Source organism: Gymnoscopelus microlampas (genome assembly GCF_963454915.1).
Source record: "Gymnoscopelus microlampas genome assembly, contig: SCAFFOLD_52, whole genome shotgun sequence".
NCBI classification, from domain to species: domain Eukaryota; kingdom Metazoa; phylum Chordata; class Actinopteri; order Myctophiformes; family Myctophidae; genus Gymnoscopelus; species Gymnoscopelus microlampas.
Window position 1 is genome coordinate 141145 of NW_028155753.1, and position 16356 is coordinate 157500.

Sequence of the window (16356 nt, forward strand, 5' to 3'; positions counted from 1 at the left end):
CTATCACAGCGCCCTGTCCGTCGTGCTGCAACTGCCTGTGATGGCTACAGCAGTAACAGCAAGCTGTCTGCGATGCCATTGTCTGGAGACTGCTCTTAGCGTGACAGGACCAATGAGAGTGAGCGCTGTAGTTGTTGCTAAGATACGGTGGCGTCTCTGCCCCATAGCTTGTAGATCTCTCACACATGATTGGCGTAGGCTGCGTTGCCAGGTCTGACTTTGTGTCTAAGCAATGGTCGGCTTATTTTTGCGCGCCTTTGGGCTCGTTTGCATTGTGCGCACGGCAGCGCTTGTTTAGCGTACGTCAGCGCGACGTGGCAACGGACGTGGCAACGTGAAAGGTGATTGGCTGGTGAAAAGAAACACCCGACGTTACACCAGAAATGGTGCCTGGAGAAAATGGTGACCAAAAAAAAAGTTTGGAAAAAAAGGAAAAAAACCCCGCAGCGGCTGCGTGCTGTTGTGGTGATGAGGTCGTGCGCACGGTAAACGGTACGAAGCTGCCTCCCCTTCCGTTTTGTCCGACATTTGGTGAGTAGAATTAATTATGTTGCGCGGTGGAAAAGGTGTAGTTAGCAGTGAGATGTCCCCTACGCGAGGCGTAAATTCAGCGCGGCCGCCGTGGCGAGTCAGTTGCCGACATGTGGTCTGGCGGTGCGTTGTTTAGTCGATAAGAGAGCTGTGGGGTGTGGACACCGAGGGTGCGGAAGTTGGTCGCCATTTATATAGTTAGATAGTACCAGTAAACATAGATCTATAGCACCAGTAAACATACATCTATAGTACCAGTAAACATACATCTATAGTACCAGTAAACATAGATCTATAGCACCAGTAAACATAGATCTATAGCACCAGTAAACATACATCTATAGCACCAGTAAACATAGATCTATAGCACCAGTAAATATAGATCTATAGTACCAGTAAACATAGATCTATAGCACCAGTAAACATAGATCTATAGTACCAGTAAACATAGATCTATAGTACCAGTAAACATAGATCTATAGTACCAGTAAACATAGATCTATAGCACCAGTAAACATAGATCTATAGTACCAGTAAACATAGATCTACAGCACCAGTAAACATAGATCTATAGTACCAGTAAACATAGATCTACAGCACCAGTAAACATATATCTATAGTACCAGTAAACATAGATCTACAGCACCAGTAAACATAGATCTATAGTACCAGTAAACATAGATCTATAGTACCAGTAAACATATATCCATAGTACCATTAACCTCGGTCCCAGCCTCACTCATCTGCGAAAAGAAGAGCCTGGTCACGACCTAAAGCAGCGAGTGTCTAGGAAGTCCTGAGTGGACAGGATTTCCGTTTCCCCCGGAAACAATATTTTTGACCAATCACAACACTCGTTTCATTCACGGAGAATGTTAACAGATTTGTAAAGCATCAACGTCATTTCCTTGGGCGGTACTTCCGCAAAATTCAACGATTTCCGGTTGTCAACTTCCTAGACAACCAACATCCCAGGTCTTGCCCAGGGTGTAGTACCAGTAAACATAGATCTATAGTACCAGTAAACATAGATCTATGGCACCAGTAAACATAGATCTATAGCACCAGTAAACATAGATATATGGCACCAGTAAACATAGATCTATAGTACCAGTAAACATAGATCTATGGCACCAGTAAACATAGATCTATAGTACCAGTAAACATAGATCTATGGCACCAGTAAACATAGATCTATAGCACCAGTAAACATAGATCTATGGCACCAGTAAACATAGATCTATAGTACCAGTAAACATAGATCTATAGCACCAGTAAACATAGATCTATAGCACCAGTAAACATAGATCTATAGCACCAGCAAACATAGATCTATAGTACCAGTAAACATAGATCTATGGCACCAGTAAACATAGATCTATAGTACCAGTAAACATAGATCTATAGCACCAGTAAACATAGATCTATAGTACCAGTAAACATAGATCTATAGTACCAGTAAACATAGATCTATGGCACCAGTAAACATAGATCTATAGTACCAGTAAACATAGATCTATAGCACCAGTAAACATAGATCTATAGTACCAGTAAACATAGATCTATAGTACCAGTAAACATAGATCTATAGCACCAGTAAACATAGATCTATAGTACCAGTAAACATAGATCTATAGTACCAGTAAACATAGATCTATAGTACCAGTAAACATAGATCTATAGTACCAGTAAACATAGATCTATGGCACCAGTAAACATAGATCTATAGTACCAGTAAACATAGATCTATAGCACCAGTAAACATAGATCTATAGTACCAGTAAACATAGATCTATAGCACCAGTAAACATACATCTATAGTACCAGTAAACATAGATCTATGGCACCAGTAAACATAGATCTATAGTACCAGTAAACATAGATCTATAGCACCAGTAAACATAGATCTATAGTACCAGTAAACATAGATCTATGGCACCAGTAAACATAGATCTATGGCACCAGTAAACATAGATCTATAGCACCAGTAAACATACATCTATAGTACCAGTAAACATAGATCTATAGCACCAGTAAACATAGATCTATAGTACCAGTAAACATAGATCTATAGTACCAGTAAACATAGATCTATAGTACCAGTAAACATAGATCTATAGCACCAGTAAACATAGATCTATAGTACCAGTAAACATAGATCTATAGCACCAGTAAACATACATCTATAGTACCAGTAAACATAGATCTATAGCACCAGTAAACATACATCTATAGCACCAGTAAACATAGATCTATAGTACCAGTAAACATAGATCTATGGCACCAGTAAACATAGATCTATAGCACCAGTAAACATACATCTATAGCACCAGTAAACATACATCTATAGTACCAGTAAACATAGATCTATAGCACCAGTAAACATACATCTATAGCACCAGTAAACATAGATCTATAGTACCAGTAAACATAGATCTATGGCACCAGTAAACATAGATCTATAGTACCAGTAAACATAGATCTATAGCACCAGTAAACATACATCTATAGCACCAGTAAACATAGATCTATAGCACCAGTAAACATACATCTATAGTACCAGTAAACATAGATCTATAGCACCAGTAAACATACATCTATAGCACCAGTAAACATACATCTATAGCACCAGTAAACATAGATCTATAGCACCAGTAAACATAGATCTATAGCACCAGTAAACATACATCTATAGCACCAGTAAACATACATCTATAGCACCAGTAAACATAGATCTATAGTACCAGTAAACATACATCTATAGCACCAGTAAACATAGATCTATAGTACCAGTAAACATAGATCTATAGTACCAGTAAACATAGATCTATAGTACCAGTAAACATAGATCTATAGTACCAGTAAACATAGATCTATAGTACCAGTAAACATAGATCTATAGTACCAGTAAACATAGATCTATAGCACCAGTAAACATAGATCTATAGTACCAGTAAACATAGATCTATAGTACCAGTAAACATAGATCTATAGCACCAGTAAACATAGATCTATAGTACCAGTAAACATAGATCTATAGTACCAGTAAACATAGATCTATAGCACCAGTAAACATAGATCTATGGCACCAGTAAACATAGATCTATAGTACCAGTAAACATAGATCTATGGCACCAGTAAACATAGATCTATAGTACCAGTAAACATAGATCTATAGCACCAGTAAACATAGATCTATAGTACCAGTAAACATAGATCTATGGCACCAGTAAACATAGATCTATAGTACCAGTAAACATAGATCTATGGCACCAGTAAACATAGATCTATAGCACCAGTAAACATACATCTATAGTACCAGTAAACATAGATCTATAGTACCAGTAAACATACATCTATAGTACCAGTAAACATAGATCTATGGCACCAGTAAACATAGATCTATAGTACCAGTAAACATACATCTATAGTACCAGTAAACATAGATCTATGGCACCAGTAAACATAGATCTATGGCACCAGTAAACATAGATCTATAGTACCAGTAAACATACATCTATAGTACCAGTAAACATAGATCTATAGCACCAGTAAACATACATCTATAGTACCAGTAAACATAGATCTATAGCACCAGTAAACATAGATCTATAGCACCAGTAAATATAGATCTATAGTACCAGTAAACATAGATCTATAGCACCAGTAAACATAGATCTATAGCACCAGTAAACATAGATCTATAGCACCAGTAAACATACATCTATAGTACCAGTAAACATACATCTATAGTACCAGTAAACATAGATCTATAGCACCAGTAAACATAGATCTATAGCACCAGTAAACATAGATCTATAGCACCAGTAAACATACATCTATAGTACCAGTAAACATACATCTATAGTACCAGTAAACATAGATCTATAGCACCAGTAAACATAGATCTATAGCACCAGTAAACATAGATCTATAGTACCAGTAAACATAGATCTATAGTACCAGTAAACATAGATCTATGGTACCAGTAAACATAGATCTATGGCACCAGTAAACATAGATCTATAGCACCAGTAAACATAGATCTATAGCACCAGTAAACATAGATCTATAGCACCAGTAAACATACATCTATAGTACCAGTAAACATAGATCTATAGTACCAGTAAACATAGATCTATGGCACCAGTAAACATAGATCTATGGCACCAGTAAACATAGATCTATAGTACCAGTAAACATACATCTATAGTACCAGTAAACATAGATCTATAGCACCAGTAAACATACATCTATAGTACCAGTAAACATAGATCTATAGCACCAGTAAACATAGATCTATAGCACCAGTAAATATAGATCTATAGTACCAGTAAACATAGATCTATAGCACCAGTAAACATAGATCTATAGTACCAGTAAACATAGATCTATAGCACCAGTAAACATACATCTATAGTACCAGTAAACATACATCTATAGCACCAGTAAACATACATCTATAGCACCAGTAAACATAGATCTATAGTACCAGTAAACATAGATCTATAGCACCAGTAAACATACATCTATAGTACCAGTAAACATACATCTATAGTACCAGTAAACATAGATCTATAGCACCAGTAAACATAGATCTATAGTACCAGTAAACATAGATCTATAGTACCAGTAAACATAGATCTATAGTACCAGTAAACATAGATCTATGGCACCAGTAAACATACATCTATAGCACCAGTAAACATAGATCTATAGTACCAGTAAACATAGATCTATAGTACCAGTAAACATAGATCTATAGTACCAGTAAACATAGATCTATAGCACCAGTAAACATACATCTATAGTACCAGTAAACATACATCTATAGTACCAGTAAACATAGATCTATAGCACCAGTAAACATAGATCTATAGTACCAGTAAACATAGATCTATAGTACCAGTAAACATAGATCTATAGTACCAGTAAACATAGATCTATGGCACCAGTAAACATAGATCTATAGCACCAGTAAACATAGATCTATAGCACCAGTAAACATAGATCTATAGCACCAGTAAACATACATCTATAGTACCAGTAAACATAGATCTATAGCACCAGTAAACATAGATCTATAGCACCAGTAAACATACATCTATAGTACCAGTAAACATACATCTATAGTACCAGTAAACATAGATCTATAGCACCAGTAAACATACATCTATAGTACCAGTAAACATAGATCTATAGTACCAGTAAACATATATCTATAGTACCATTAACCTCGGTCCCAGCCTCACTCATCTGCGAAAAGAAGAGCCTGGTCACGACCTAAAGCAGCGAGTGTCTAGGAAGTCCTGAGTGGACAGGATTTCCGTTTCCCCCGGAAACAATATTTTTGACCAATCACAACACTCGTTTCATTCACGGAGAATGTTAACAGATTTGTAAAGCATCAACGTCATTTCCTTGGGCGGTACTTCCGCAAAATTCAACGATTTCCGGTTGTCAACTTCCTAGACAACCAACATCCCAGGTCTTGCCCAGGGTGTAGTACCAGTAAACATAGATCTATAGTACCAGTAAACATAGATCTATGGCACCAGTAAACATAGATCTATAGCACCAGTAAACATAGATCTATGGCACCAGTAAACATAGATCTATAGTACCAGTAAACATAGATCTATGGCACCAGTAAACATAGATCTATAGCACCAGTAAACATAGATCTATGGCACCAGTAAACATAGATCTATAGTACCAGTAAACATAGATCTATGGCACCAGTAAACATAGATCTATAGTACCAGTAAACATAGATCTATGGCACCAGTAAACATAGATCTATAGCACCAGTAAACATAGATATATGGCACCAGTAAACATAGATCTATAGTACCAGTAAACATAGATCTATGGCACCAGTAAACATAGATCTATAGTACCAGTAAACATAGATCTATGGCACCAGTAAACATAGATCTATAGCACCAGTAAACATAGATCTATGGCACCAGTAAACATAGATCTATAGTACCAGTAAACATAGATCTATAGTACCAGTAAACATAGATCTATAGCACCAGTAAACATAGATCTATAGCACCAGTAAACATAGATCTATAGCACCAGCAAACATAGATCTATAGTACCAGTAAACATAGATCTATGGCACCAGTAAACATAGATCTATAGTACCAGTAAACATAGATCTATAGCACCAGTAAACATAGATCTATAGTACCAGTAAACATAGATCTATAGTACCAGTAAACATAGATCTATGGCACCAGTAAACATAGATCTATAGTACCAGTAAACATAGATCTATAGCACCAGTAAACATAGATCTATAGTACCAGTAAACATAGATCTATAGTACCAGTAAACATAGATCTATAGCACCAGTAAACATAGATCTATAGTACCAGTAAACATAGATCTATAGCACCAGTAAACATAGATCTATAGTACCAGTAAACATAGATCTATGGCACCAGTAAACATAGATCTATAGTACCAGTAAACATAGATCTATAGCACCAGTAAACATACATCTATAGTACCAGTAAACATAGATCTATGGCACCAGTAAACATAGATCTATAGTACCAGTAAACATAGATCTATAGCACCAGTAAACATAGATCTATAGTACCAGTAAACATAGATCTATAGCACCAGTAAACATACATCTATAGCACCAGTAAACATAGATCTATATCACCAGTAAACATAGATCTATGGCACCAGTAAACATAGATCTATAGTACCAGTAAACATAGATCTATGGCACCAGTAAACATAGATCTATAGTACCAGTAAACATAGATCTATAGTACCAGTAAACATAGATCTATGGCACCAGTAAACATAGATCTATAGTACCAGTAAACATAGATCTATAGCACCAGTAAACATAGATCTATGGCACCAGTAAACATAGATCTATAGTACCAGTAAACATAGATCTATTGCACCAGTAAACATAGATCTATAGTACCAGTAAACATAGATCTATAGCACCAGTAAACATAGATCTATAGTACCAGTAAACATAGATCTATAGCACCAGTAAACATAGATCTATAGTACCAGTAAACATAGATCTATGGCACCAGTAAACATAGATCTATAGTACCAGTAAACATAGATCTATAGCACCAGTAAACATAGATCTATAGTACCAGTAAACATAGATCTATGGCACCAGTAAACATAGATCTATAGTACCAGTAAACATAGATCTATGGCACCAGTAAACATAGATCTATAGCACCAGTAAACATAGATCTATAGTACCAGTAAACATAGATCTATAGTACCAGTAAACATAGATCTATAGTACCAGTAAACATAGATCTATAGCACCAGTAAACATACATCTATAGTACCAGTAAACATAGATCTATAGTACCAGTAAACATAGATCTATGGCACCAGTAAACATAGATCTATGGCACCAGTAAACATAGATCTATAGTACCAGTAAACATAGATCTATAGTACCAGTAAACATAGATCTATAGCACCAGTAAACATACATCTATAGCACCAGTAAACATAGATCTATAGTACCAGTAAACATAGATCTATAGCACCAGTAAACATAGATCTATAGGACCAGTAAACATAGATCTATAGTACCAGTAAACATAGATCTATAGCACCAGTAAACATAGATCTATAGTACCAGTAAACATAGATCTATAGCACCAGTAAACATAGATCTATAGCACCAGTAAACATACATCTATAGTACCAGTAAACATAGATCTATAGCACCAGTAAACATAGATCTATAGCACCAGTAAACATACATCTATAGCACCAGTAAACATAGATCTATAGTACCAGTAAACATAGATCTATAGCACCAGTAAACATAGATCTATAGTACCAGTAAACATAGATCTATAGCACCAGTAAACATAGATCTATAGGACCAGTAAACATAGATCTATAGTACCAGTAAACATAGATCTATAGCACCAGTAAACATAGATCTATAGCACCAGTAAACATAGATCTATAGCACCAGTAAACATACATCTATAGCACCAGTAAACATAGATCTATAGCACCAGTAAACATACATCTATAATACCAGTAAACATAGATCTATAGCACCAGTAAACATAGATCTATAGTACCAGTAAACATACATCTATAGTACCAGTAAACATACATCTATAGTACCAGTAAACATACATCTATAGTACCAGTAAACATACATCTATAGCACCAGTAAACATACATCTATAGTACCAGTAAACATACATCTATAGTACCAGTAAACATAGATCTATAGCACCAGTAAACATAGATCTATAGCACCAGTAAACATAGATCTATAGCACCAGTAAACATACATCTATAGCACCAGTAAACATAGATCTAGCGCCAGTAAACATACATCTATAGTACCAGTAAACATAGATCTATAGCACCAGTAAACATAGATCTATAGTACCAGTAAACATAGATCTATAGCACCAGTAAACATAGATCTATAGCACCATGAACATAGGTCTATAGGACCAGTAAACATAGATCTATAGCACCAGTAAACATAGATCTATAGCACCATGAACATAGGTCTATAGGACCAGTAAACATACATCTATAGCACCAGTAAACATAGATCTAGCGCCAGTAAACATAGATCTATAGCACCATGAACATAGGTCTATAGGACCAGTAAACATACATCTAATAGCACCATGAACATAGATCTATAGCACCAGTAAACATAGATCTATAACACAATCAAACATGGATCTATAGCACCAGTAAACATAGATCTATCACTGGTACACATTGATCTACAGCACCAGTAAACATATAGATCTAGCACCAATAAACCTACAAGAAGTATCACATGACCCCTGAGGTTACATGACCAGTTGTAAAATGACACTACTTTTTCATATGGGGGTCCCTGGTACAATACCTTTTCATATGGGGGTCCCTGGTACAATACCTTTTCATATGGGGGTCCCTGGTACAATACCTTTTCATATGGGGGTCCCTGGTACAATACCTTTTCATATGGGGGTCCCTGGTACAATACCTTTCATATGGGGGTCCCTGGTACAACACCTTTCATATGGGGTCCCTGGTACAACTGCATGCTTTTCATATAGGGTCCCTGGTACAACACCTTTCATATGGGGGTCCCTCCCTGGTACAATACCTTTCATATGGGGGTCCCTGTTACGACACCTTTCATATGGGGGTCCCTGGTACAATACCTTTTCATATGGGGGTCCCTGGTACGACACCTTTTCATATGGGGGTCCCTGGTACAATACCTTTCATATGGGGGTCCCTGGTACAATACCTTTCATATGGGGGTCCCTGGTACAATACCTTTCATATGGGGGTCCCTGGTACAACTGCTTTTTATATAGGGGTCTGTGGCCAAATATGTCAGTTTGAGGGTCCTTCACATGAAAATGTGAAAATGTTTTGAATTCACATTATTTTATAATTAAATGACAGTGATGTTGCTAGGTTTTCAATGTAATGGGTCCTGGGATGCAAGGGTGGTCTTTTAGATGGGTCCCAGGGACATTTTATGGGTCCCCAATTACACGTCCCCCCCCTATCGTTTTCTTTGATCTCCAATCTCCATATCTTCTATGAGTGTGTGACTGTGTACATTATATCCTGATGCAGTGGATCTCAACCTTTTCAGGCAGCGACCCCCCAAAATAATCATATTTTAACTGGGGACCCCCCACCCTGAGGAATTAGGAGTTGAGGCACTTAATTTAGTTTGATTCAGTTCCACAGATACATATTGTGAAAATAGCAGATCTAGATCAGTGCGACCCGTTCCTGCTTTTCAAGACCGATACCGATATATATACATATTAAAAAATCATAAATATATTTTTTCAAATGTATATGATTCTGTAGTATTAGCACACCTTATGGTAAGAAATACTAGTAGTGGGCAACAGGTGGATTTAACATACCTTTGACCAATAGAATACATTTAATCATAGAACCTTTTAATCATTATTATTATTTTATTTTGTATTATTTATGAATGTAGAATTTATTTTTACTATTTATTGTGTAGACTGAAAACACTGGCTTACAGTGGAAGTATTGGCAAATAAAGAAATAGGAATTCAAGAAATAATGAAGACAAATACTGACAATGCCTATGAACATTGGCTTGCAGTTATTGCACATAGTCAACATGCAATAATAATACTATTAGGCTTGTCATTGAGAAAGGAAAATAAAGTTGTCTTTTTGAGGAGAAGTGGAACCTTATAAGTCACTTTAAGTTTAGCATGAGGGAGAGGGTCTACCCTCTTCAGGGAATTAATTGTTATGATATCTCTAAGCTACAGAAAACATCCAGTTGCCTATTAAACATACACAAGACACAGACGATAGACAACCGGTTACTTACAGCTGCCATTAATTAGTGCTTTTGTTTGCCTTTGTGGTCAAATCAGGGTCAAATGCATAGGATCAACGAGCCATCGTTAACCTGCTAATGTTACACAGCTGATTGGCAACATGCGTTAATCCACCACTCACTCTGATCTCCAAGCAAGTGGGAGAACACTCTAAAATCGGGGATTTTACTTTGGCTGGTCAATTTAAGATGACAACAGCAACAAAGATTAGTAGTAGACCTGTATGTATGATGATCAGTTATTATTCCAGACAGTGGTCTATCCAAGACGTTTTAACACGTTTAAGAGCAGGTCCTCATGCCGTCTCTCTCTCTCTCTCTCTGTGTGTGTAGCGTAGACTAACAGCGAGGGGCTGTGCTGCTGCTTCTGCCACACAACGCCGTTTAACCGAGTTATACTTCTCCAGTACAACGGTGTCTAACCGGAGAGTTATACTTCTCCACCAACGGTGCCTAACCGAGAGAGTCCATGTAGATCACAGCTGACAAATATTATATATTATCGGAGCTAATCGGAGCTGCGTCCCATGGACGCACTAGAGTTGTCATGAATGCGTCCTTTCGCAATATGGTGCGTCAGCGACGCAGGACGCAGGCCTACGAGCATCTCTGAAATGATAACTAATGAACTCATGACTTTTCCAGTTCACTAACAGTTATAATTACAGTAATATCTTCAGAGGATTATAATGATTATTATCATCCAGCGATGTGCTCTCACTCTAACCTCACTACAGTACATATGACCCGAACCTACTCTGCCTCTGATTGGTTTAGGTGATGATGACATGATGCGAGATGATTGGTTGAAGTATAGTGTCAAATATCATGGTAAGCCAATCTGAAGCAGAGTTGGAGCGGGTCTTTGTTTTAGCTTTTCTGGAGCGACCGCAGACAAACCACATGACAGTATGAGTAGGCTACAGGAAACTGTCTCAACACACGCACACACGCGCACAAACACAATGGTGAGTTGAAGCATGAGAGAGAGAGAGAGAGAGAGAGAGAGAGAGAGAGAGAGAGAGAGAGAGAGAGAGAGAGAGAGAGAGAGAGAGAGAGAGAGAGAGAGAGAGGGGGGGGGGAGGAGAGAGAGAGGGGGGGGGGGAGGAGAGAGAGAGAGGGGGGGGGAGGAGAGAGAGCGAGAGCAGGGGAGGGTAATATTCAAAGTTCTCCTTCATTGTTTGTACGTTACAAACAAACTTTTATAGACGATAACAAGTGGTTCTGATATATTGCATATAACACTTAAACAGCATTAACCTTCATAACAGCGGACTAGCATACTTTACATTAACCTCTGTACAGACCTGATTAATAACACTTACCCTAAATTAATCTTTATGCTTTAATCCAACATGGTAAAACAACATGGAGTCCAGACTGTTCAGTTCACTGAGTTGTTGTCGTGTCTAAATGGTTGAATGTACCGACGTATCATGTGTTTCACTGGGTGTGTCTAAGAGAGAGAGAGAGAGAGAGAGAGAGAGAGAGAGAGAGAGAGAGAGAGAGAGAGAGGACGTGTTTGTCTCCACTTTGGTTTCAGCCAAACAAGTTCAAACAAGAGAGAGAATTAAAGACAGATGAATGTTGTATTTAAACAGCACCTCTCTCCAACGCGCCTTATGTACGCACACACACACACACACACACACACACACACACACACACACACACACACACACAGGCAGAGCCCTGGAGACAGCAGCTGAACTCTTTGTCATGTCGGTCTGTCTATCAGTCCCTCCTGGTACACTGTACACACAACACCACTGACAACTTTCTTAACACGCTGAGGAGGGCTTGATGCCGAAACGCTATTAATTCAAAAGTACCAGAAGGTTTGTTTTTTAACTGGCTGTCTTGACTGAGGGGGGTCCGGTTGAGGGGGGGGGCGTCCCCCCCCCCCCGTCACCCCCCCCCCCACACCCACACCCACACCCACACACACACACACACACACACACACACACACACACACACACACACACATACACACACATACACCCTGTGACACGGGCCATGCACACATGGCACTACAGCAGTGTTTAACTTAACACTGGATTTGAAGACCGGGTAGCAGCCTGAGAATGTAGTTCATTCAAAATAACACACACTAAACTAGAAAATACTGTTCCTGAAGAAACAATGTGGGCTCGCTTTAAAGCCAAAACACTGCAGTTATAAAAAGTACAAATTCATCTTGACTTGGTATTAGGGGTTCAGCGTCTTGCTCAATGACACTTCGACACTAATTCTGGGGGAGCCCGGGATTGAACTGGGAACCTTGCAGTTGCCATCCGGCCGCTCTACCAGCCACTCTACCCCTGAGCCACTGCCGCCCCCTGCACTCACACTTTCATAAGACTCTCAAGATTTTTCCAAAATAGCAAATCTACAAGCTCACAACGCATCACAATGTAGATTGGCTTTTTCCGAATAGTCAAAGTATGACAGAGGGAGGGGGTATGTCATGTGGTGTGGGTGGTGGGGGGGGGGGAGTATGGTGTGTGTGTGTGTGTGTGTGGGGGGGGGGGGGGGGGAGTTTTGGAGCTTGAAATACACACACGTCTTAGCATCAAAATATACTTTGAGTACCAAAGTAAAAGTACTTTTTTCAGAAATGTTCAGAATATAGCAGATCTACAAGCTCTATCCTATCCTTACGGTACGTTTTAACAGCGGGCAACTCTCGGGCGATGCCGGGCGACAACGTCGCCCCCCCGCCCACTTCGCCGGCTCTCATAGACTTTCTTTATCTTTTGGACGATGTCGCCCACGATCGCCCGAGAGTCGCCCGCTGTTAAAACGCACCGTAATCCTATCTACAAACTCATAATGCATCACATTGTAGATCGGCTGTGTGTGGCTACTAAAGGTTTTGTATTAATTATCAAATCTGCAAAGTAACAAGTAACTAAAGCTGACATATGTAATTGTAGTGGAGTAGAAGTAACAAAAATGGAAAGGAAAGTAAAAGTACCTCAAAATTAAACTGTGCATTGTAAGCACTTGCATAGTACTTGAGTAAATATACTTAGTTACTTTGTAGTACCACTGAGCAGCCAATGACTGACAAGCAAGCTAACACCAGGTGTACTGATTGCTAGAGTGAAGAGAGACATGGGTTTATATTAATGGTCTTAACTTAAAATGTATAGATCACACAGCTTAGATTTTTGGATTAAATTGGAGAGCAGACCTGTGCGATCTTGGTGATGTAAAAAACATGTCTGCCCTGCTGAAAAAAAAACAGCTTAAACTAGCCTAAGCTGGACCAGCTGGTTTTAGCTGGTCTTAGCTGGTAGCTGGTCTAGAGTGTGTTTTCGCCACTTTTTAGCTGGTCTCAGCTGGTAGCTGGTCTAGAGTGTGTTTTCGCCACTTTTTAGCTGGTCTTGGTGGTTGACCAGCTTATGCTGGTAGGTTTTGCTGGTTTGAGCTGGTAGCTGGTATTTATGATGATTTTGCTGGTCTAGGCTGGTTTAAGCTGGTAGCTGGTTTAAGCTGGTTTAAGCTGCTATCTGGTATTTATATGCATTCAGGTGTATTCTGGTATGTAGTGAACACATTTGCTGGAGAGGATGCAAGATCATGGTGAATTTCAGCCAGGTGCCCACAGCACATGGTATATATATTTTTTAAAGTGGCCTACAATAGCCTATATAAAAGTGAGCAAAATCCACGAAGGAATAAATAATCATGTATCAATTTCATACATAACAATAATTTATTAAACACAACATTTAAATAACAAATACATAATAAATAAACAAATAAATACATAAACTTCAACCTGAGGAACACACACTCACACACACACACACACACACACACACACACACACACACACACACACACACACACACACACACACACACACACACACACACACACACACACACAGTGTTCAAATGACTGGAGAAGAATATGAAAAATCGGATGTCTTGATCACATGACTATGGAGATACTGTGTACCGATTTGTGTGATGAAATCGGCCTGCTGGTGGCGCTATAAAGCATTACCCCCATATCACCTCCCCCCCAACCCACCCAGACACACAATTTCTTGCCCTTTCTATTGATGCTCTGGACTTTTTCGGAAATGTATCTCCCCATGGCCTTCTTCCTCTTTGTAAGAACTTCCCCATTAATGTTCTGCCCCCAATGGAAACCGTCTGAAAGAAAACAAACAAGAACCCCCACCAATAAAACAAATATAATTAGCTTAGACTGCATGGGGTGAGTTGTATAAATTGTGATGTTTTGAGAATAACTTCAAGTAACTTAAACTTCACCCATTTTCAACCTTATATTCATATAACTGGTCCTTGCTAATGTTATTCATTATATTAATTAATTATACAATGGCACCATGTCTACTCGTTCTGCCATTCATTGGTGGAATGTGGACAGTTCAGTAATCTGCCTACCAGTCACCATGGAGATAGTCACCAATGGAGATTCCAAGCTAATAGAAACTACAGTCCCTGTCTCTACATGGAAAGTTTGCATGCTGAAGTAGAAGCCATTGTTCTTGCATTACTAATTAACAAATACAGTTTGACATTTTGTTCTAAATTACCAAACCTGCCTACCAATGATGTCAAAGGTATGCAGTTTTCTAAACTGTCCACGACCCATCAATGAAACACAACGTGAGTAGACATAAATGGTGCCATCTTAAAATGTGTATTAGTGAGGACCAATTATATGAAGATGAGTTGAAAATGTGTTTTTTTAACCTCCTGTTTCAGTTATGAAAAAAATTGCATTTGAATGGAAAAAGTGGGTGGCCAATGGGCAGGCAATAAGCCAGATGGCTACAAAAAGCTATCCCTACCACACATACAGTAAAGTATAGGGCTGCCACTACCAATTATTCTACTCACAATTATTCTGTTGATTACTTTTTTGATCTACAAGCTCACAACGCATTCAACGAGTTACAAGTTTGTAGATCGGCAATTTTTTCAGCCCTAAAATCGATTATTTTATTACAATAGAGTATTTTCTTTTATGATTGATTAATAAGCTTAATAAGACTTGCATAATGAACAAATAAGACTTGCATAATAAACTAATAATAGGCTTCTGAGCATGACTGTAGTTCTCTTTTCAAGCAGGTGACATTCCCGTTTCCCGTTCATTTCCTGTTCGTTTTTCATAGCTTCATTTGATTGGCTCGGCTGCAGAGCCAAAACAGATTATTATGAGATCAAGTCATAATGAACCCCCCCAACCCTCAGTAAACATACCTCTGAGTCCTGGGGTCAGGGGGGTTTGGCCTCCCCCTTGCTAGTGGGACATTCTTTGTAAGGCTCCTGCATGGTCTTCAGGGTTGTTGTCCCCCAAATGGCAACAGCAAGCTCCTTCATGAACAGGGAGTACTTGGTGTTTGCTGCTAGCCTGGTAAAGCCCCTCCCTCCGGAAAA

At 38.7% G+C, this 16356-nt stretch overlaps 1 protein-coding gene across 5 annotated transcripts in view; it reads right to left on the reverse strand.

Moving 5' to 3' along the window:
• The window catches only part of LOC311041292 (protein NLRC3-like), a 109956-nt gene extending 97585 nt beyond the window's left edge, over nt 1-12371 (reverse strand). For 4 of the 5 annotated variants that reach the window (XM_084086200.1, XM_084086199.1, XM_084086198.1 and 1 more), the window contains exon 1: nt 12253-12371. The gene's annotated coding sequence lies outside the window, so the exon portion shown is untranslated. The remainder of the gene's footprint in view (nt 1-12252) is intronic. The other variant, XM_084086197.1, reaches the window with a different exon arrangement.
• Nucleotides 12372-16356: the final 3985 nt, after the last annotated feature.